At 40.3% G+C, this 20,702-nt stretch overlaps 1 protein-coding gene across 1 annotated transcript in view; it reads right to left on the bottom strand.

Moving 5' to 3' along the window:
- Positions 1-20,702, bottom strand: part of LOC113619869 (olfactory receptor 13C3-like) — a 344,039-nt gene that overhangs the window by 56,938 nt on the left and 266,399 nt on the right. The window contains 1 exon segment of the mRNA XM_027105337.1: positions 14,776-16,258. The gene's annotated coding sequence lies outside the window, so the exon portion shown is untranslated.

Genomic DNA, 20,702 nt, shown 5'->3' with positions numbered 1-20,702 from the left:
AAAAAAAAAAAAAAAGGACATAAAAAGAGAAAAATAAGTAATTGAAAATAACAGAGTTTAGCCAAAAGGGGCCTAATACTCTTCCTAAAGAAGTGTCAGGAACAAATTTCCTAGAAAATAAAGATGTAAGGGAAGAATATTTTCCTGAAGTGAAGAAAGGCTTGAGCTTAAAAGGTTTCACTGAGTGTTTAATGTTTAATGTATCTATAAATAATATATAAATATATAAATTAAATGTAAGTAAGTAATGTATAAACATATGTATTTTTTTAAGTGTAAATAAAGAATTTCATTAGCATTTTGGTAAAAATGTCTTATGAAGGAAAAATCTCCGACTGGCCTTGATATCTCCTTCACAATATTATATATCAAAAGATACTTAAATAGAATCTACATGGAAAAAAGTTGTAACAGATGAATCCTACATTCAGTCAAATTGATAACCCTTTGAGAAAGCAATTAAAATTGCATATAGTCCAAATTGTATTCCAGTGGTGCCTAACTTAAATGCTTTTCCTTCTTTCTAATTTTTTTATTTGTTTGACAAACTACCTGAAAAGAATTCAAATTAGGTTAGGCTTACAAAGGGCAGCTGAGTTCCATAAAACAAAGAAGTTATACAGCACAGTAATGTTTACTACATACATTTCCACTAGAAGTCTACATTCTAATTTTTAAGTGGTCACAAATCTGTATTTCATGCAAAATAAAATTTCTTTATAATATTAGTTTATTATAATTATGGTACCTTAAATTTATTGGGGCTCTAAATTTTATCAGAAGTATTAAATTGAAATTAGAAACAATTTAGCTCCCAATTTACTGACATACTATTGAAGAAGAAGTCAGCTCCACAGACCAAATTAACTCTATGTGTGCATTTAAACATTAAGTGCATGGTGTTCAGATTGGTGCAATCTGGATTTAGGATCAACATTTCTATGCCAAGAATTTGGGGACACGCTGACTTAGCCTGACATAAACAACTCTGGTGTATTGCTAAGGTAACATTCAGAAATGCAGGAATAGTGTGGACAGAGGTAAGATTCAGATATTGATAGCTAAGAGTTTATAAGTAACCATCATGTATAGGCAGGCAAACATATTCACATTTCACCTTGCATTCATAGGCCATAGAATAGTCTGTGCGAGTTTCATTGGCCTTTGCAACTTCATAAAGAGATGGACAAGTTTTGACTATATCCAGTCAAAACTATTTTCTCTTTACAAAAATATGTAGTTCACTATTGAAAACACATATAAGACAATAAAAATTACTCACAATGTTATTACCCAGTTATAACCAATTCACATTGTCATGTATAAACTTTTGGTATTTCTTTCTGTAAGTATGGAATATATACTTTTTTAAAAAAAGGTGCATATTTTTACAACTTTTTTTCTTGAACAACATATTGTTTGCAGATGTTTTCATGTTCTTTTACTATAAAATGTTAAATTATGTATATTACTTAATGCATTCATAATTATAGTACATGTTTTTATATGATATCTCAATACTTACATGTGTGTTACATGTATACATATATGCTATAACTATGATGGAATGCATTTACATTCAGATGGCAAATGTGTAAATTGTTCATGATATTTTGTAAAAGGGAAGAAAATGTACAAAAATCCTGTGCCTTTAAAAAAATAAATTGTATACATATACTATATATATATGTATATGTTTGTGTGTGTATAAAATAGAAAAATAGATATTTTTAGCCAATCTAATAATTGTGGGTCTTTGTTTCCAGATCTTGTTGTAAGTAACCTTGTGAGGAACATCATTATAGTTAAATATTTGCACACATCCTTATATATTTCTGTTGTTTCAATGCCTGTTACATGACGCAGGTATCTAGTAAATGTTTGTTAAATAATTTTCAAAGCATTTATAAATTTAACTGCCAACATATAATTCTGCCTTTGATAAGACCTTTCCAACACTGAAAATATGTTAAATGTGACAGTAAATTTTACTACTTAGATTTTTGCTATGGCCTTGCAACATGTCTCTGTCCTTTGTCTATTTCTTCATGAGTCCATTGCTCACACTACTTCCAGTATTCTTCTAAAATGAAGGATGGTCCAATTACGTATTTCTTTTAAAACTATATGTATTCCCTATTATCCACAAACTAAGTATCCAAGCACAGTGATATTGTAACTGTGGTCTCTGCTTCAGGTTCGGTCTCCACCACACACCTCCTTCACTCCCAGGTCCTTCGCTGCAGCCATAACGTGATACACATGTTCATTCATGCCCCAGCCCTCATGCAACGCTTCTTCCTGATGAACTCTCATTTTTCGAAGCCCAACTTACGCATGACTTGCTTTGTCATGATTTTCTTCGTGCTTCTAGGATTTTGAACATTCTTCTAGTATAGCCCTTTTGACTCTGAACTGTATTTATTTATATTTCTAAATCCCAAAATTAGACCATAAACTACTTGAGTTCAAGAACAATATTTTCATCTATGTTTTCCTAGCACCTTAGTACAATTTGTGAGTAATCCATTTTCTTTAGTATGGGTTTAGAATAAAGAAAGTAACTACAATGCTTCACATACTTCTAAACATTTTTAGAACCTAACTTTTTAACAGAGCAATTAAGTACTATTACACTTTAAAGATTGTTTACGAAGTCCATTGTTGGCAAAGATAAAAAAGACACCACGAATACCTATAGCTCACCTATCTCTAGTCTCAAATAAAATGAATTAAAAATGTGGCCTCCTTTGCTCAAACTCTGTACTCCTCTTTGTGTGAATAGGGGATAAGCCCATAAACAAACAAATGAAATCCCACAATATTTCAGAAATATGGCTCATAATAACCTCAGAGTGTCCTAAGGGAAAAAGAATAAAAATTTTCCACGGTAGCATAGTTTATGTAGATTAGGGTTATTCAGTGCACTGTCTTGTCATGATATAACTTATCTATAGATAGTTTTTACTCTTGTCCTCCAGATTTATCACTTAAATGAGCTTTCCTGGTCCATAAAAATTACTAGTAACCTTTTCATGCTCTGAATTTTCTCACCCCAGCCTACCTGGGACTCAGGTCAAGTTGAACTTTAAATAACAGTGCTGAATATGTTTTATGGCCTGCTCAACATCAGAGAGCAGAAACATTTATATTATGTGTGAAAACATTTGACATGGCTATAAAATGCTGCTGGTTTTGGCATACTGGGGTCAGTACAAGATAGGTGTTCAGGAGGGCACAGGAAGTGGGGCAGGGCCTAGAAAGACTGACCCTGAAATAGGCTGATTTTTGAGAAGGCACTAGGGTGCACAGCCCTTATTCTGTCACCTGCAGATGCCAATTAGGCAGTTATGGGCACAGCAAGGGAAATCCAGATATGACAGAACCCCTGGAGTCACAAGAGTAGTATGGAAGCTTCTCATCAGAACACACACACACACACACACACACACACACTCTCTCTCTCTCTCTCTCTCTCTCTCTCTCTCTCTCTCTCTCTTCCAGTGCCTAACAGAACAATTTATCCAACTTCTCTGAGCAGCTCTTATCAGTCCCCATCAACCATGTAGACGGTCTCCTCCCAAATCTTGTTCCCTGTAAGATACATAAAAACTTTTTCCAAATCCTTGGTGTTTTGGACTCAGCCCTCTTGTTTTTGCCTAAAGTTTTTCACTTTAATAAACATCTTGTTAAGTATAACATAGTAAAGAAGGGAGAACAAATCATGAGAATATAGCTTAATCAGAGTGAACACGTCTACCCAGAGGCTGGGGACTGTGTCAGCTCCCGGATACCTGTTCAGGAGGGGAAACAGTATTGGAAAGGCAGGTAGTCCTGGGCATTTACAGAACACCATTCTCAGGAAAGCAGAACATGAATAGCAAATAAGAAGGAAACTCAGTCCCAGGAACTGGGCCAAGGAGGAAGTGAATAAGGAGGGTCACAACTCAGAGTCTAAGGGACAACAGGGTTTATCACTGATCTACTAGGTATTCTGGTTGCCAGTGAAGCCTAAGGATTAAAACCAAGGGAAATCAATTCTAGCAGTTGTTGGGGAGTAAGAGACTGGGCAATGGTGGAGGGAGAAGGTTCTGGGAAGTGGGGATTGAGGGAACAGAGGAGCAAAGAGGGAGGGAAGTGCTGAAATGAATTATGAATTACAGAAGGCATCAAACAACAAGCTTTCTCCATTTTTTTTCCCACTGGTCCAACTGCCAGTCTAGTACGGACATAATAAAAAGATTTAAATACTTTTATTTACTTTTTTCCCCAGGTTTTTTGAGATATAATTAACATATAACATTGTGTAAGTTTAAGGTGTACACATGATTTGATATATGTACATATTGCAAAAATGATTATCACAATAAGGTTAACTGACACATCTCACATAATTAACACATATGTTAATTACATCTCACATAATTACCATTTGTGTTCTGGTGTGTGTGTGTGTGTGTGTGTGTGTGTGTGTGTGTGTGTGGTGGGAACACTTAACATCTACTCTCTTAGCAGCTTTCAAATACAAAATACGATGTTAACTATTGCCATCATGTAATATATTACATCCCCAGAACTTATTCATCTTATAACTGGAAATGTGTACTCTTTGAACAACATCTCATCACATTTGGGGAAGCAGTCTCCTCTTCCAGTTTTACAAGTTTGCTTCAGCAGGGAAAGACCTTCACCAGTCAGTTCAGCTTGGGATGCTGGATGGGTCAGCTGGGAGCATTCACACACAGGCAGGGCTCTAGCTGGGCAAGGCTGCTGCCTGTGCTCTGAGGAGGGGTGGGGGGATGGCCACTTGCTGGGCTCCATGGTCAGGTGGGCCCGCTGGCTATGCTCTGCAGTCAGCCGGGGCCCCTAGCTGGTCTACACTCACCCTTGATTGAGCAGAGTCACAGACTGTGTTCCCTGGCATGGAGGTGCCCTGGGCTGGACAGCGTAATTGGGTGGGGTTGCACTCCTGTCTCCAGAATCACTCCTTGGGTGGGAGCCGCCGGCTGTGCTCCCCTAAAGGGTGGTGCCATTGGCTGTGCTCCATGTTCAGGTGTGGCTGTGGGTAGGGCTTCATGACTAGACAGCGCCTGAGGCTGTGCTTGGAGATCACGCAGCGGCTGCACCCTGTCGTTGGGCGGGGCCTCAGGTAACTTGCTGGGCTCCCTGATCTGGCAGGGCCTCCAGCTGCACCCTGCGGTTGGGTAGGGCTGGAGGCTGTGCACTGTGGCCTGGTGGGCTCACTGGCTGGGCTGCCTGCCTGGGTGAGGCAGCAGGCTTTGCTCTGCATTTGCAAGGCCTTAGCCTGGGCTTGGCTGCTGGATGAAGCTGTAGGCTGGGCTCCCCCATGGTTGGGCATTTGTAATACTGTGATTTATAATAGGAAATATGTATTTGGTCTTTGTCCCCGTTCCTGGCACACAGCTCCTAAACCCCTTTCTGCTAAATGATGAGAACCCTACATGTGTTTTTGTTATGTTAATGAAGTGACTTTTAGAAAGCCCCTAGGTAACCAAAGGATGAAGGACTGGTTCCAGGGGAACCAATCTTGTGATTAGAGTGTTGGAACCTCCTTTCTGGGAAGGGGAGAGGTGCTGGAGACTGAGTTCAATAACCAATCAATCATGCCGATGTAATGAAGCCTCCATAAAAACCCAAAAGGATGTGTGTGGGAGAGCATCCAGGCTGGTGAACAGGTGGAGGTGCTGGGAGAGCTCAGGAGCACGTGAGCTCGGTGACCCTTTCCCTATACCTGACCTTATGTATCTCTTCATCTGGCTGTTCATTTGTACCCTTTAATATCTCTTGTAATAAACCAGTAATCTAGTAAGTACACTGGTTTCCTGAGTTCTGTGAGCTGCTCTGGCAAATTAATCAAACCCATGGAGGGGGTCGTGGGGACCTCTGATTTATAACCAGCCAGTCAGAAGTAGCGGTAATGACTTGAACCTGTGACTGGCATCTGACGTGGGGGCAGTCATCTGGGACTGAGCCCTTCACCTGCGGAATCTAATGCTATCTCCAGGTAGATAGTGTCAGAATTGAGTTAAATCTGTGGGACATTAGGTCAGTGTCCATAGAGAAGTGAGTTAATTGGTTGGTGGTGGTGGAAGAAATGCTCATTGAAGGGGTACCATAGGCTGGGCTCTAAGGCTGCCTGTTCAGGCTCCCTGCTCAGGTGCAGCCAGGTTCATGCTCCACGGCCGGGCAGGGCTTCTGGCGTCTCCTGCAGGGGCAGGGCTGTAAGATGGACTCCTCATCTGCCTGGGCTCTCTGACCAGGCTTCCTGGTTGGGCAGAGTGGAGGCTCTACTCAGCAGTTTAAAACCCTTTGAATATGCAATATATTTTAATCCACATTCTTATTTCAAACTCAATTATTTCCCACTACTCCCTCAGACAATGGGCTTAATCTGCTCCCTCTATTTGTACTTGTTCCTATGGAGCCCTTCGAGATGAGAACTCTGAGCTGTATGGATTAAAACGAGGAAGTGGAGAGAGAATAGGATTTACCATATCTCACTGAAACATACTTAGAGAAAGCATAATCAAGAGGGAGGCTTAAGCAAATCTTCCACAGAGCTGTGACCCTCCCTATAATCCACAAGAGTTGGTAGGAGCTGCTAGGAATACGTTTGCTTTCAGGACAGATAGGATCATGAACTCCTTTGTTATACAGGGGCCTCTGACTTTTACTATTTTAATGAAAATGTAACAAAGAATAGAATTTGTGATTTTTGCTCAGGGTAATGATCATATGTTGTTTTGACAAGATTTTTGCATAAAAGAACATGGGAGGCACTTAAGAAAAGCTAGATTGTGCAGACGCCGTTCAACAGGACACTCTTCGCATCTGATATGACAAGTAGTGGTACCTCTTCAGAAGGATGGTTTTCAAATTGGGTTCCACAGGGTTCCTTAGATATACTGCCGTGGGGTTGAGAGAAGTCAAGAGGCTTTGAAATCCTGTCCTGAGTCTATCAAAACAGTTTCAGTTTTTACTATTGGGATTATATTTTGTGGAAAGGGTGTGACCCTAAAAATATACAAATAGATTTTAAAAAGTAAAGCACTACTTTAGAAGAGGTTTCTATAGTGTTTAACCCCGCTGTGTGTCTGTCTGTCTCCTGTCTTAGTGTACCAATAAGGAAATAGAAATAAGAAAGGAGAGATTTCCATTGTCATTCCTTTCCTGTCAGAAAGTTGTGACAGGAATACCTGGGGACTCTGGGGACTCAATTTAGATCAGAAGGGTGGTGCAGGGTATGCTAAAGATGATGCTACCTAGAAATAAAAATTAGCCATGAAAGTTAACTCAAAAATTTAACTTACTGCTTTATTGTATGTCAGAAAGTCTGCTAAATGCTGAGAGCACTAAGATGAATGAAACAAGATCCCTATCCTGAAAGGACTTATAATCTAGTTTAGGGATTTCTAATTTTTCCATATTTTTTCTGCATTTTAATTTCTAGATCTCAGCCCAGTTCTTGGTATACAGCTGGAGTTCAGGAAATATATGTTGAATGCATGATTCCCTTTGCACTCCTGAAAATAATTCAATTGTCTCTTTGGCTCATTTCAGCTTGGTAATGTCACCATTACCAAGCTTGTCGTGATAGCCTTCCTAAAAACAACTGGTCACTAAGAAACTGACAGTAACGTTTTCACCCAGTACATTCTTCTAAATGGAGAATACACGAGGATTCTACTAAGAGCACCCACATGATGGGATCAGAGGGGTTATACTTGGTCCAGCTGGGGACACCAAAAATAGCAAAAATGTCATCTATTGACAGTGGGTGAGTTTGATAATGAGAAGATATGGTGGTAGTATGGAGAAGCAATAACGCATTATAACCATTAGTAACTACAAATTACTATGCCTGTCAATTTCACAGATATTGTATCCTCATTGAATCCTAGCAACAATCATGTAAAGTGGTGGGTGCTATTCCAATTTTATAGCAGAGAAGCTGCAGCAACAACAGATGAAGTAACTTGTTTAGAATGATTGTTAGTAAGAGATGGAATAGAGAAAGATTTTTTTAAATTTAAATTTCATTATCAAGATTAAAATATTCATGTTAATTTGAAAATGTATAAATTATAGGAGGTGTGGCCATGATTAAAAGTTAAGTTGTTCCTTTCTATTATGAAAAGTACTCAATTTAGAATTTAGTGCATCATCAAGGGGTAGTTTTACAGCCAATGTTCTTTCTTGTTATAATGCATTTAAAATTTTTAAAGTTGTGCATAGAGCATGTAGATGCTATTATGTAATTTACTATGATATGTAGATGTTAAAACCATTTTTGCTATAAAGCAATTTATTCTCAAAAATGACTAAAATTCTTAGCATTTAAGAAGTCATTTCACTGAAGAAGAAAAATAATACAGAAAAATTAAAAGACCTTTACTCTTTGTAGTAGAAATGTCAAACAATTCCATTTATTCATAAGTAGGTCAAATGAATCATTTGTCAAACAAACCACTTCCAGTCCTTATTATGTCAAGGAGTGATGAAATCATTTAATGCATGAGAAGAAGAGAAACTACAGGATAATTCAAATCCAGCCAAGTAAAAAGGGCCTAACAAGAAAAAAACCTATTGAATATTCCTTACAGTTATTTTTTAGGTTTCTTAAATGTCATGACCCTAATTTATCAGAATAGTAATGACTTAGTAATACGTAACATTCTTTTGTGAGGTTCACATTAATCTATTTCTAAATTTTTCAAACTTCAGTTTTTTGAGGTTTGAATTCTCATCAAGACGGAGTAAACACAATCCACCCTATTTCTCCCGAACTTATCAAAACTAAAAACCCTCATCAAAATACATAAAGGCAGGGCTTCCCTGGTGGCGCAGTGGTTGAGAGTCCGCCTGCCGGTGCAGGGGACGCGGGTTCGTGCCCCGGTCCGGGAGGATCTCACGTGCCGCGGAGCGGCTGGGCCCGTGGGCCGTGGCCGCTGGGCCTGCGCGTCCGGAGCCTGTGCTCCGCAGCGGGAGAGGCCACAACAGTGGGAGGCCCGTGTACCGCAAAAAAAAAAAAAAAAAAAAAAAAAAAATACATAAAGGCACTAACTGAGAACTCTCAAAAGTAAATAACAGCAAGCAGATTTGGGAGGTAAATAAAAAACATGAAGAATAACTAATACAGCTTTGAGTCACCTGTTTTGCTTTTTTCTTCTCCCATGACTCCCATGATCTTAGGTTTTAAGACATCCCAAATGTATGAGAAAAGTCACCAAGAAGTTCTTTCTTTTTCTGTCCAGAGAATGAGGAAAGGGAGCCCTATAGAACAGCTGTACAGGAAATTTAATTTTTGGGGGGTGGAGGTGGGGAGGTGGGTTTGTTTTTATTGAGATAATTTTGGTTTATAGCATTATATAAGTTTCATGTGTACAACATTATATTTTGACTTCTGTGTACACTAGCATGCTCACCATCCAAAAGTAAGTTGCCATCTGTCAACAAACAGTTTTCCCCCTTTACCCATTTCGTTCTCCTCTCAGCCCCTACCCCTGGGAACTAGTACTCGGTTCTCTGTATCTATGTGTTTGTTTTTGTTATGTTTTATTTACTTTTGTTTTTTTGTTTATATTCCACGTATGAGCAAAATCATACAGTATCTATCTTTCTCTCTATGACTTATTTCACTCATATAATACCCTCAAGATCCATCCATATTGCTGCAAATGGCCAGATTTTATCTTCTATGGCTGAGTAGTGTTCCACCATATAAACGTATACCATATCTTCCTTATCCGTTCATATCCATTGATGGGCACTTAGGTTGTTCCCATATCTTGGCTATTGTAAATAACACTGTGATAAACATAGGGGTGCATATATCTTTTTGAATTAGTGTTTTCATTTTCTTCGAATAAATACCCAGAAGTGGAATTGCTAGATTGTATGGCAGTTCTATTCTTAATTCTTTTGAGGAAACCCCATACTGTTTTCCCCAGTGACTGCATCAATTTACCTTCCCATCAACTGTATATGAGGGTTCCCTTTTCTCCACGTCCTCGCCAATACTTGTTATTTCTTGCCTTTTTAATAACAGCATTCCTAGGAGTGTGAGGTGAGATATCTCATTGTGGTTTTGATTTGCATAGGAAACTCCAGTTTTAAAAAAACTCACCCAGCCCAGCCCTATGCAAGCCCCAGTCAGGAGGCTGCACTTGCGTAGCAAGTATAGGAGTTGTGGCCACTCAGGCACCTAAAACTATGAGATAAAATTCTTCTTTCTGATAAAAAGAACTCAGAAAAGAAGTTCCTGTGGTCCAAAGAGTGGGGGGGAAATTCAGGTTATCTTTCTCTCTCTCTCTTCTCTCACCAGTTTGCTGCTGAGGTAGACCCAATAAAAGGAAGTGAATAACAGAACAGAACACTAAAACTTCAGCCCCGTGGCTAAAGGGTCAGCAAAAAGGATCTCCTGAAGTCAGAGAGTATGGGGGAAATCACAGAGAGGAAGGATCTGTAGTAAGGGATCCCTAAATCTGTGTATAAAGCTGCAGGCTTATCCTCTAAACTGCATAAGCATGGAATTAACCTGAGATGTGCTGTTACACTAGAGTTTAAACCGCTGATGAGTTCCCAGACTGGCACAAATAGCACTGTATAAACTTTGAAAACTACATTGACATGTAAACTATAGCCCACAAGATACAGGTTAAGACTTGCATCTGAAACTAACGAGGTTGGTTGCTGCTAAAACAAAATGCCAACAACATTCTCTGAAGAATTTAACAACGATATTCAAAAAGTTCTGGATACAACTGAAAAGTACTTGATATACAAGTACCTGTAAAATCTTAATAAAACTCACAGGTGCTAGAAAATTCACAAATGCTAACCCTGAGATGACTCAGATGCTGGAGTTATCAAACAATTTAAAGCAGAAATTATAACCATGCCTCATGAAGGGAAAATATTCTTGAAATGAATGGGAAGACAGAAGTTCTCAAAAAAGAAGTAGAAACTATAAAGAAGGGAAAAAATGGAAATTTTAGAACTGAAAAATACAATAACGGAATTAACAAAAAGCACATATAGCTTACTTGCATAATGGATATGACAGAGGAAAGAATTAACTTGAAGACAGAAATTTTCCAAACTGAAACTTTTTTCAGATTGGAAAGTTAACATATACATCAGTGGAATCCCAGAAAGACAGAAGAGAAAAACCAATGCAGAAAATTTATTTTAAGAAACAATGGCGGGCTTCCCTGGTGGCGCAGTGGTTGAGAGTCCGCCTGCCGATGCAGGGGACGCAGGTTCGTGCCCCGGTCCGGGAAGATCCCACATGCCGCAGAGCGGCTGGGCCCGTGAGCCATGGCCGCTGAGCCTGTGCGTCCGGAGCCTGTGCTCCGCAATGGGAGAGGCCACAACAGTGAGGGGCCCGCGTACCACAAAAAAAAAAAAAAAAGAAAAGAAACAATGGCTTAAAATTTCCAAAATTTGGTGAAAGATATAATTAAACAGATACAAGAAATTTGGTGACATCTAACCAGGATAAATGCAAAGAAAACTACATCCCAATACATCATAATCACACTACAAAAACTAAAAATGAGGAAAAGAATCTTGAAATTAGCCAGAGGAAAGCAACATATCACATATAGGGGAATGCCAACTTGAATTACCTCAAATTTCTCACCAGAGACCATGAGGGGTGTAAAATAGTGGGAAAATGTCTTTGAAGTTCAAAGAGAAAAATTTATCTTCCCAGAATTTTATATCCAGATAAAATAGCCTTCAGAAATAAAGGATAAATAAGGACATCTTAAGATGAAATAAAACAAAGAGAATTTGTCTCCAGGAGACCTTTTCTAAAAGAAAGAAGTTATGTAGGCAGAAGGATGACATTAGAGGGAAACTTGGAACTTCAGAAGAAGAAACACCGAAACAGTAAATAAATATACAAAATAAACTTCCTTAGTTCTTTAAAACGTATGACTATTGGAAGCAAAAATTATAAAATTGTCTGATGGGGTTTTTGATGGGTCTTCTGATCTTAAGCATATATATCTTCTCCAAAGCACCACCCCCATCCCAACTTGTCAGCCTCCAAGCCTTTCTTAGCCATGGCCAAAATTGAAAAGCAGCATACTGATGAATGAAATAAGGAGCCTGTTTAGTGTAGATATTTTACATTTGATAGGAGGAATGAAAACACGAGCTTTAATTTCATTTAAAGCTTCTCCAAAAAAAATCCCTAAGAATTGAATTTGTCTTTCTGTTAGTAGAACTTATCAACATTAAGAAGCTAGGTACTTTTTCACTGCTCCTTCTTGCCTCGTCTTTCTTCTTTAGTTTCTTACTTTCTTGTTCATGTCCTATTCCCTCCCCACAACTTCCTGTCATGCATAATGCATGACAACTGCAAGATAAAGCAGGTAGGGTAAAGACACCTATATAGCCATAAGCATTCTACATTTCACTTGAAGAGGTAAAATAGTAACTTTAAGTAGACTGAAAAATTAGGTGTAATCCCTACAGCAATCACTAATGAAAACTAAATAAAGGCATACAATCAAAAAGCCACATAAATTAAAATGGAATACTAAAACATATTCAAATAATCCACAAATCAGGCAAGAAACAGAAGAAAAAAGATGAAGAGAATAAGAAAATGGTGAGCCAAAATCCAAATATATCAATAATTACATTGAGTGAAAATAGTATAAACACACCAAAAGACAAATATTTTCAGACTAAATTAACAAAGAAGACCCAATTATGTGCTGGGAAAATTGTGTCCTAGGGGAAGGTAAATAGCCAAACATTTTATGGAATGATGGGTAAAGAGTCTGAATTAAATTGATGCCTGGAAGTGTCATCATGATCTGTCAAAGTGGGTGCATATAGAGGCCAGGTAATAAATGAAAACTGGCTCAAAGGATTCACTGGGTGCTTGAACCCACCAGTGGTCACTTTCCCGGTCCCAAATGTAGTCAGAATACGCATCCTTGGTAATGGCACAACACCTACAATGGATGCTTGGCCTGTGGGGTAAAAGGTGTTATGGTGTGAAATTCTAAAGGGAAGCTTCTGATACTGTAAAACTCCCTTCCAACACAGCAAGTCAAAATTAATACTACAGGGCTTCCCTGGTGGCGCAGTGGTTGAGAGTCCGCCTGCCGATGCAGGGGACACGGGTTCGTGCCCCGGTCCAGGAAGATCCCACGTGCCACGGAGCGGCTGGGCCGGTGAGCCATGGCTGCTGAGCCTGCACGTTTGGAGCCTGTGCTCCACAGCGGGAGAGGCCGCAACAGTGAGAGGCCCGCGTACCGCAAAAAAAAAAAAAAAAAAAAAATTAATACTACATCCCACTTGACTGATGGAGATGCACGCCACTCAACAACCTACAGAATACAGAGTTGGTGTTTCCAACCAGTTTTACACTTTCTTCACTAGTCTGGCCCCTGCAATAACCAGATGGATTCTAGAAAATTGCATTAGACTATGGCAAATTCAACCAAGGAATAGCCCTAATTACAACTACCATGCCAGGTGGGATATCTTAGCTTGAGCAGATTAAAATAGCCCCAGGTACACAGAATATAGCCACTGATTTATCAAATGCACGCTTTCCCATAACTATCGGAATAGGGGATCAGAAATAGTTTGAATTCAGATAACAGGCAACAGTATAAATTTAGAGTTTAGTCTAACTTCTTGGAAAATACCATGTTGATCCACTATATCAATGACCGCATGCTATCTGGGCGAGATGAGTGAGAAGTGGCTAGCATATCAGAGACCTTGTTAAGATACCTGTGCTCCAGAGAGTGGGAGATAAACCCTAACAGTTCAGGGGTAGGCCACATCAGTGAATCTGTAGTGGGCACGGGCATTCCAGGACATTGCAAAGTAAAAGATAAATTATTGCATCTTGCACCTCCCAATACAAAGAAACAGGCACGATGACTGGTAGGGCTCTTCAGATTCCAAGGGCATTCAATAACCGGGAACACTGTACTGACATGTACACCAAATGACATGGAAGCTTTGAGAGGGACCCAAAGGGGAAAAGCTCTGTAGCAAGGCCAGGCTACAATGGAAGCAGCCTTGCTACTTAAAACAAACCAGGCAGGCCCTGTGGCATTACCAGCTGTGGGAAATGATACCATGTGGAATTTATGACAACCTCCCAATGAGATACTCACAACCCAGAACCACAGAGCGAGGCCATACCACCTGTAGCAGAGACTTTAATATCTTCAGAAAAACAACTCCCTGTGCGCCCTTGCTGAGATGGAGGACCTAACCACGGGGTACCAAGTGACTCTACAGCCGCAACCGCACATCATCACCTCAGTTCTCTCAGACTCGCCTGAAGTCAGGTGGGCCCCGTAACAGTCCTTTTTAAGATAAAAATGCTCTATCAAGAACCAAGCACAGGTCCCTCATGAGCTATACCGCGGTTGCACATGCCGCACGTAGTCCACCAGTGTTACACAGAGCCTCTCCCTCCTGCCCTCGCCCATACCTGCGCAATCTCAGAAGACCATGGCAAAGGGATTTCCCCACAACAAACTCCCCCTGACCCAACAGTCAGAGTCACACTGCGACGGCAGCCGTCCCATGGGCCCGGCAAAGTGAGAGGGACAAGGCTTGGTCCCCATGGGAGTGCGAAGGCAGGAACCTCTGAGACCTGGTCACGGCACAGACCAGCACAGGCAAGCACGGGAGTCCATCCCCTTCCAGGCTGCCCAGTGCGCTGGGGGCCAAAGCCCCAGGGTACCGGCGGCGGCACAGGCTTACCTCTAGCAGGGTCAAATGCCACCGCAGCAATCCAACAGCACGGGCTTAGAGCATCCTCGGGGCTGCTTCTCCTCCCAGCAGCTGCGAGGGGTCTTGAGTTCGTCCCAGGAAACCGTCACTGCCTGCTCCTCGAGCCTTCCCCAGAATGGCGTCTGAGCACCGCTCTTCCTTTTGACTCAGCCCTACCGCCGGCACCCCGCGATGGGGCAGCAGGCTCCTTCTCCCAAGCCTCCGCGTCAGCAAACTTTCCCCTCTTATGAATAACCCGAGTGGCACCTGAGGGCCGGGCCCAGGGCCTGGTGGCGGCAATGCGGTGGAGTGTGGCGCTTCCCAGGAAGGCAAACAGGAGCCCTCAGGGTGCGCTTTGTAGCTTAGCGGGGAGTAAGTAGGCGCCCTGCTGGAGGGGCAGGGAGAGGACGCGCTGGGACGCGCTAGGTGTCAGGGAGGCTCAGAGAAGGGCAGAATCGGGCCCGAGGTGCTGCCGCCACGACCACTCTTCCTAGAGGAAGCCCAGTCTTGCAGTATCTCGGGGATAGAGTGGGGGCTGAGGGTCGGCATGGGAGTCCTGGGATGAGAAACACCTGGGTGCCCTCGGTCTCGGCAGCCCCGCATCCCTGACTCTTCTGGTTCACAGGACCTGACCACAAGAGGCACACAGTGCAAAGGGGTACGTGCTTGTGCCCAAGAATATGGATTTTTACTTACCACTGCTGAGTGAGCTAATATTGCTACCGATGGTGCCTCTAGAATGGAGAGTGCTGGTCTGCTGTGAGGGAGACAATGAGTACCAGCTGTGGCTCTGAGATCCGCTGCAGGGGCTGTAGTTTGTCCCACTAACTTTCCTCCGCTATAAAGTTCATTTAAGAAGAGAGGTCTGCTAGAATCCTATGGAAGTTGCTTGCAGATTGTTTATCGAGAAATTGGATGCTATTTGCACAAAGGGTGGATTTGGCGGACACTATGATATGTCCCCCGGATCTCCCTTCAGTGCAGGACTATGGCCCCAATTGTTGGAAGTGCTGCTGGCTGACAGGCTTCAGCTGTCCGCTCTTTCAGGGTTGACCTCAGCTGCAGGGAGTGACCTTGCTCAAGGTTTGGGAATCACATCCAGTGAATGACTGATAAAATTGTATGGAGGCCTGGCCATCTTGGCCAAACTCAGGACAACTCTTAAGCGGTATTCGAGCTCCGGAGAAACTTTTGGAGTAGGTGAAGGTTGTCACTGGTCCTAATTCTTAGCTTGACCTTCCTCTCTGCTCAATCCTATTTCCTTTTCGTCCCTTCTACAGGGATTGTCCCCAGGAAAGCTCCTTGATAAGCATTCAGCAAACTAAACTCAGTCTTACAGTCACCTTCTGGAGAAACCCAGCCTGTGACAATACTTCACACTCAGTGTGAATTTTTCTCTTTTGCATTTGTTAATTTCTGTCATATTCTTCTAAAATTATTCTTGGGTAGTTTCATGTCTGTGTCTTTTTAAGCTCTAGAACAGAGAGAAAGAAAGAAACATTACTGGCCATCTACCTAGTTTTGAAAGAAATGAAAGAAACATTACTGGCCATCTACCTAGTTTTTTCTTGTGTACAATACTTTTCCCCCCATAGTGTTCTCAGCCTTGACTTATGTTTGGATATTTCCAGCGGTATCCTGAGCAGACCGTCATGCACCACTCTGATGTTTACGAAGTCTCCTCCTTGTGTCTTCTAACAATTTGCCTTTGTTTTGTTTATTAATCCACCTCCACATGACAGTTTTAAATAAATGAAAACATCTAGCATGTCCTCTGCTGAATCTTCTTGACGCTAAATAAATCCAGTTTCCTCAACCATTCCTCATATGTTTCAAGATCCCTCACCATCATAGTTCCACCTCTCCTATAAACTTTTGGTAAATTGCTCATCCCTAAGCACAGAGAGAACTCAATTTTTTAAACTGTTCGCTCATTCCCATTATCAAAACATCTTGTCCAGAGTGGGTATTAAAATACAAATGAACAAATAGTACAGGAAAGATGATACTTCAAGTACTAATATACTTAAAAAGTATCCAAACCTTTTTATTTAATCCTCCTCTTCCTCAAATATAATGGCTTTGCCCATGAATGTTATGGTAGGAATTCTGGTCCCTTTGTGGGCCTAATATGGTTTATTAATGGTATCGTTACTCTGTGAAATGATTTGACAAATCAGAGGTAATTAAATTTTTCCTTCTTTTAGTTAAAAGTGGGTGACTGATTTTTATTCTGATTGTCATCACTAATGGCAGTGCGGGATTTAGCATTCTGTGCTCTGCATCGAGGACAGCAAAAGGGTGAGCTAGCTGTCAGTTTGACTGACATTTTATGCAAATGACATGAAGCAGTATACCTCTTGTACAGGGCTCATTGAAAATTATAATTGTGTATTTAAAAATGTATACAAGCCATATTTTATATTGACAGCATGTGTTTTGTGGTGCAGGTAACACACTACAAGAAACAAACATCCTTAAATTGCTAAGGAAATGAGGCTGCTGGCTATGGTAACATACTTAATTTTTTTCTTTTTTTGGAGAATGAAAAGTGTCCACTTCAATGATAAATTCTAATTATTAAATTCTGTTTTTAACTCCGAGTTCCATAGAGGGCTGCAGTCCACATCTTTTGATAACTTAAATGGCAATTTGCTTTGGAAACTACGATGATATGAGGCTTATGTCATTAGGAAGAAAAGCTCATTAAATTAATTCCCAGTTCATAATTTACTTTAGGAAATTATTAATGTTGAAAAGATCAGTTGGGAGGAAGATTGATGAGTTTAGTTTTCTCATGGAACACTGAGGTTGTAAAAAAAAGTTAACTGATTTATCATTTTTATATTGTGTGTACTTCTTAATGAGCAAGGTGACTTTTGGTTCAGTCGATTTTTATTATTTGATAGTTCCCTAAGAGAATAAGTTTCCCTCTTTGCTGAGGAGCTGTATGGCATAGTGGATATGAGCATAAGCTTCAGAATCAGAAGTTTACATTCCAACTCTGTTGCCTATTAGCTACGTGACCTTGGTCCAGTTGTATTTTACCTTTAACAGCCAAATTTTCCTCATCTGAAAAATGAGAATGGCAGCAATAATCACACGGTAGCTACTCTCATTATATTTTGGATGGAGCAAGGTTCAGGAGCTTTGGTATAATCAATGTTCTCTTCATATAAGAGAAAAATACTCTAACACAGATATTCATTAAAACCTAGAGAACAGTAAAAGAGGAAAAATTCAGGTATTCTGACTCCAAAGGCCGTTTTTTCCCACTTCTTAGCCCAAAACATAACAGGGTATCCAGCTGAGAGAAGATTTTTTTGATAACTCTAGAGAAAGATGCAGTATATTTTTCTTGGGGGCTTCAGAGAGAAAAGCTATTGGTAGATTATACAGTAAATATTAGACATAAAGTAATCTCAGAATGAGAAGGGAAGGAAAATGAATGCTGAGTTCTTACTGTGTGCCGAACTCTGTGATAGCACCTCCACGATTTTACAGCCTCCTTGAACTCTGTTCAGTGTCTGTGGGAACCTCAGTCAACAACCACATAGGTATGTCTTCCATGAAGGCCTGCACGTAATACCTTTGTTGCTATAGCCCAAGGCTCCAAAGTTGTCCTAACCATTGCTACAACCTCAGTTACTTCCAGGGAGCCACCAGTCTTGCTGAACATTCTGGCATTCATAAAGCACTTTGTTAGCTAGCAAGGGCTTTGCCTCCAAGGATGGCTGGAGAGTACTTTCAGAAGTGATGTCTTATGATATTCTCAGGTGCCTGTTCCTCAAGTGGTAGTTCTACTACTGTCTTGCATGTTTTCTCTTAAAATACATAGCATGCAAGCCTTCCCAGAAATGAGACGTTTCAAGCTGTTACATGGTTCATATAGGGGTTTCTTCTATGGGGACTCGTTAGAATCCACAGACCCAGGATCCAACCTATGACTTAAATGTTTAATACGTTATTTCCTCCTTACCAAGTTGCCTCTTAAGTGAATTGTAGCAATTCTAATGTAAAATAAATATTGAAAGTAAAATATTGGCCTCATATTTAGAAGGTAACATTTTATAAATTTGGGGTACCAGTTCAATTTACACACATGGTCTCCAAAGCAATAGTGGCATAAACTCTCAGTATATATCTATTGTAGTAAATTTATAATGCTGCTATTCAAAATCGGGAATAATCAGAGGCACCAAGAGATACACAGGGATCTCAGAGAGGAAATTTTGTTGAAAGAAAACAATAGATCATAGCAATAATATCTTTTCAAGGTACAGAAAAATGGCCTAAGGTACCTTAACTGGTTTCTTTTCTGAGGCTCTGAGATCTCAATTGTGAAAGATATTTTATTGCGGAGAATAAAAAGAAAATATCCCAGAAGCTCTAGTGAGTTAAAGGGAAAGGCCGCTGACTGAGGCAATCAAGGTAAATGATGCTTGTACGATGCCCAAGGCCCAGACTGAGAACTAGAGGGACCCAAGGTTTACTGACTTCAAGGCAAACCTAACAGCTTAGCCCGTGAGCTGGAAGGTCTGTTGAGACACGTAGTAAATCAAACCCAATTAGTTCCCAATGCAGACAGTTCAAGTGGGAAGTGACTTTCTAAAAAAACCTGCTTGTTACAGCAGTGTGGGTTAGTGGCCTTCTTTTACTTTAGAATACTTCTTAAATGAATTTTGGGTTGACAACACCCTTCTTCTGATTCTGGAGGGAAAACTCTTACATGAAAGGTGAAATTATTTGAATCAGTCACTCAGTCCTGCTGATTGCCTGTGGACAAGGCCTATCTTCAGATCAGAAAACGGAATTCTTATGTCTGATTACAGTTTTATTATAGGAACATTCATATATATTTTTAAAACCTATCAAGAAGAAAATAAAAGACAGAAGCATATTACCTTGAAATAAAAGCTGTTAATCTTGAAATAAAAGCTGTTAATATTTTCTTCTAGAAACATCATAATTTTATAATAAACATTTTTTAAGCAAACTTTGCACACATCCACTATTATTTCTTTAGGATAAATTACTAGAAGTAAAATTTGGTGGTCATAGTTTATGCAGAAGTTTAACACATCGTATTTATCACAAAACTGCCCTCCAGAAGGTTGTGTGAACTAAATATACTGCCAGCTCTTTCTATCAAAGTATTAATGGTGTAGTCTTTTGCATTTCTTCTGGGAAAAGCCAGGTAGCTCCTTTGTAGCAGCGATAAATTGGCTCTCAGGAGTAATGGAAACAAAAGAGCCTGAACTTTGGAAGTATAGAGACTTTATTTTGGATCAGAGACAAATTACTTGTGATACTACACTTCAGGAGAAACTGAGACTGGAGATTCAGGAGGACAAAATGAGGACTGTTTGGTGAGCTACTCAGCCCTACCTGGAGGAGTGTGTGTGTGTGTGTGTGTGTGTGTGTGTGTGTGTGTGTGTGTGTGTGTGTGTGTGTGTGTGTGTGTGAAATGCACACAAATGTTGTCTACCCAAAACATGGAGAGTCTAATGGTTTGAACAGAGGTGTTCCTTTTATTTTCCTAAGTTTCCAATAGAGCAAGAGATTATTGTAATATGGTATAATTTATTGATAGACTGATTTTATAATTGCTTATTGAACACCAAATGAAAATATGGGTGTTCCAGATGTTATATCAACTAATATGAAAAAGGACTCATATTCTTCTCTCTGCTTTGTTAAAGCATTGTATGAGAAGTTGACTGCCATGCAGAGATGCCATGTGCTTTGAAGAGGGTAACAGAATTGGAGGTGCATTTCTGGAAATGAATAGTGTAGCTTCAGTAATGGATAAAAAGGGCATAGAAAGAGTTTGAATGATTTTGGCTTTGAGCAAAGAGATAACAGATTGTATTAAACAGACAGGGACATTGCATTGCTGAGGATGAGGCTGGGGCACG

This window comes from Aethalodelphis obliquidens, unplaced genomic scaffold (genome assembly GCF_003676395.1).
Source record: "Aethalodelphis obliquidens isolate GAN/ISIS:26980383/991018 unplaced genomic scaffold, ASM367639v1 scaffold7, whole genome shotgun sequence".
NCBI classification, from domain to species: domain Eukaryota; kingdom Metazoa; phylum Chordata; class Mammalia; order Artiodactyla; family Delphinidae; genus Aethalodelphis; species Aethalodelphis obliquidens.
Note: the sequence above shows the minus strand (reverse complement) of the source record. Positions and strands in the feature narration are given on the sequence as shown.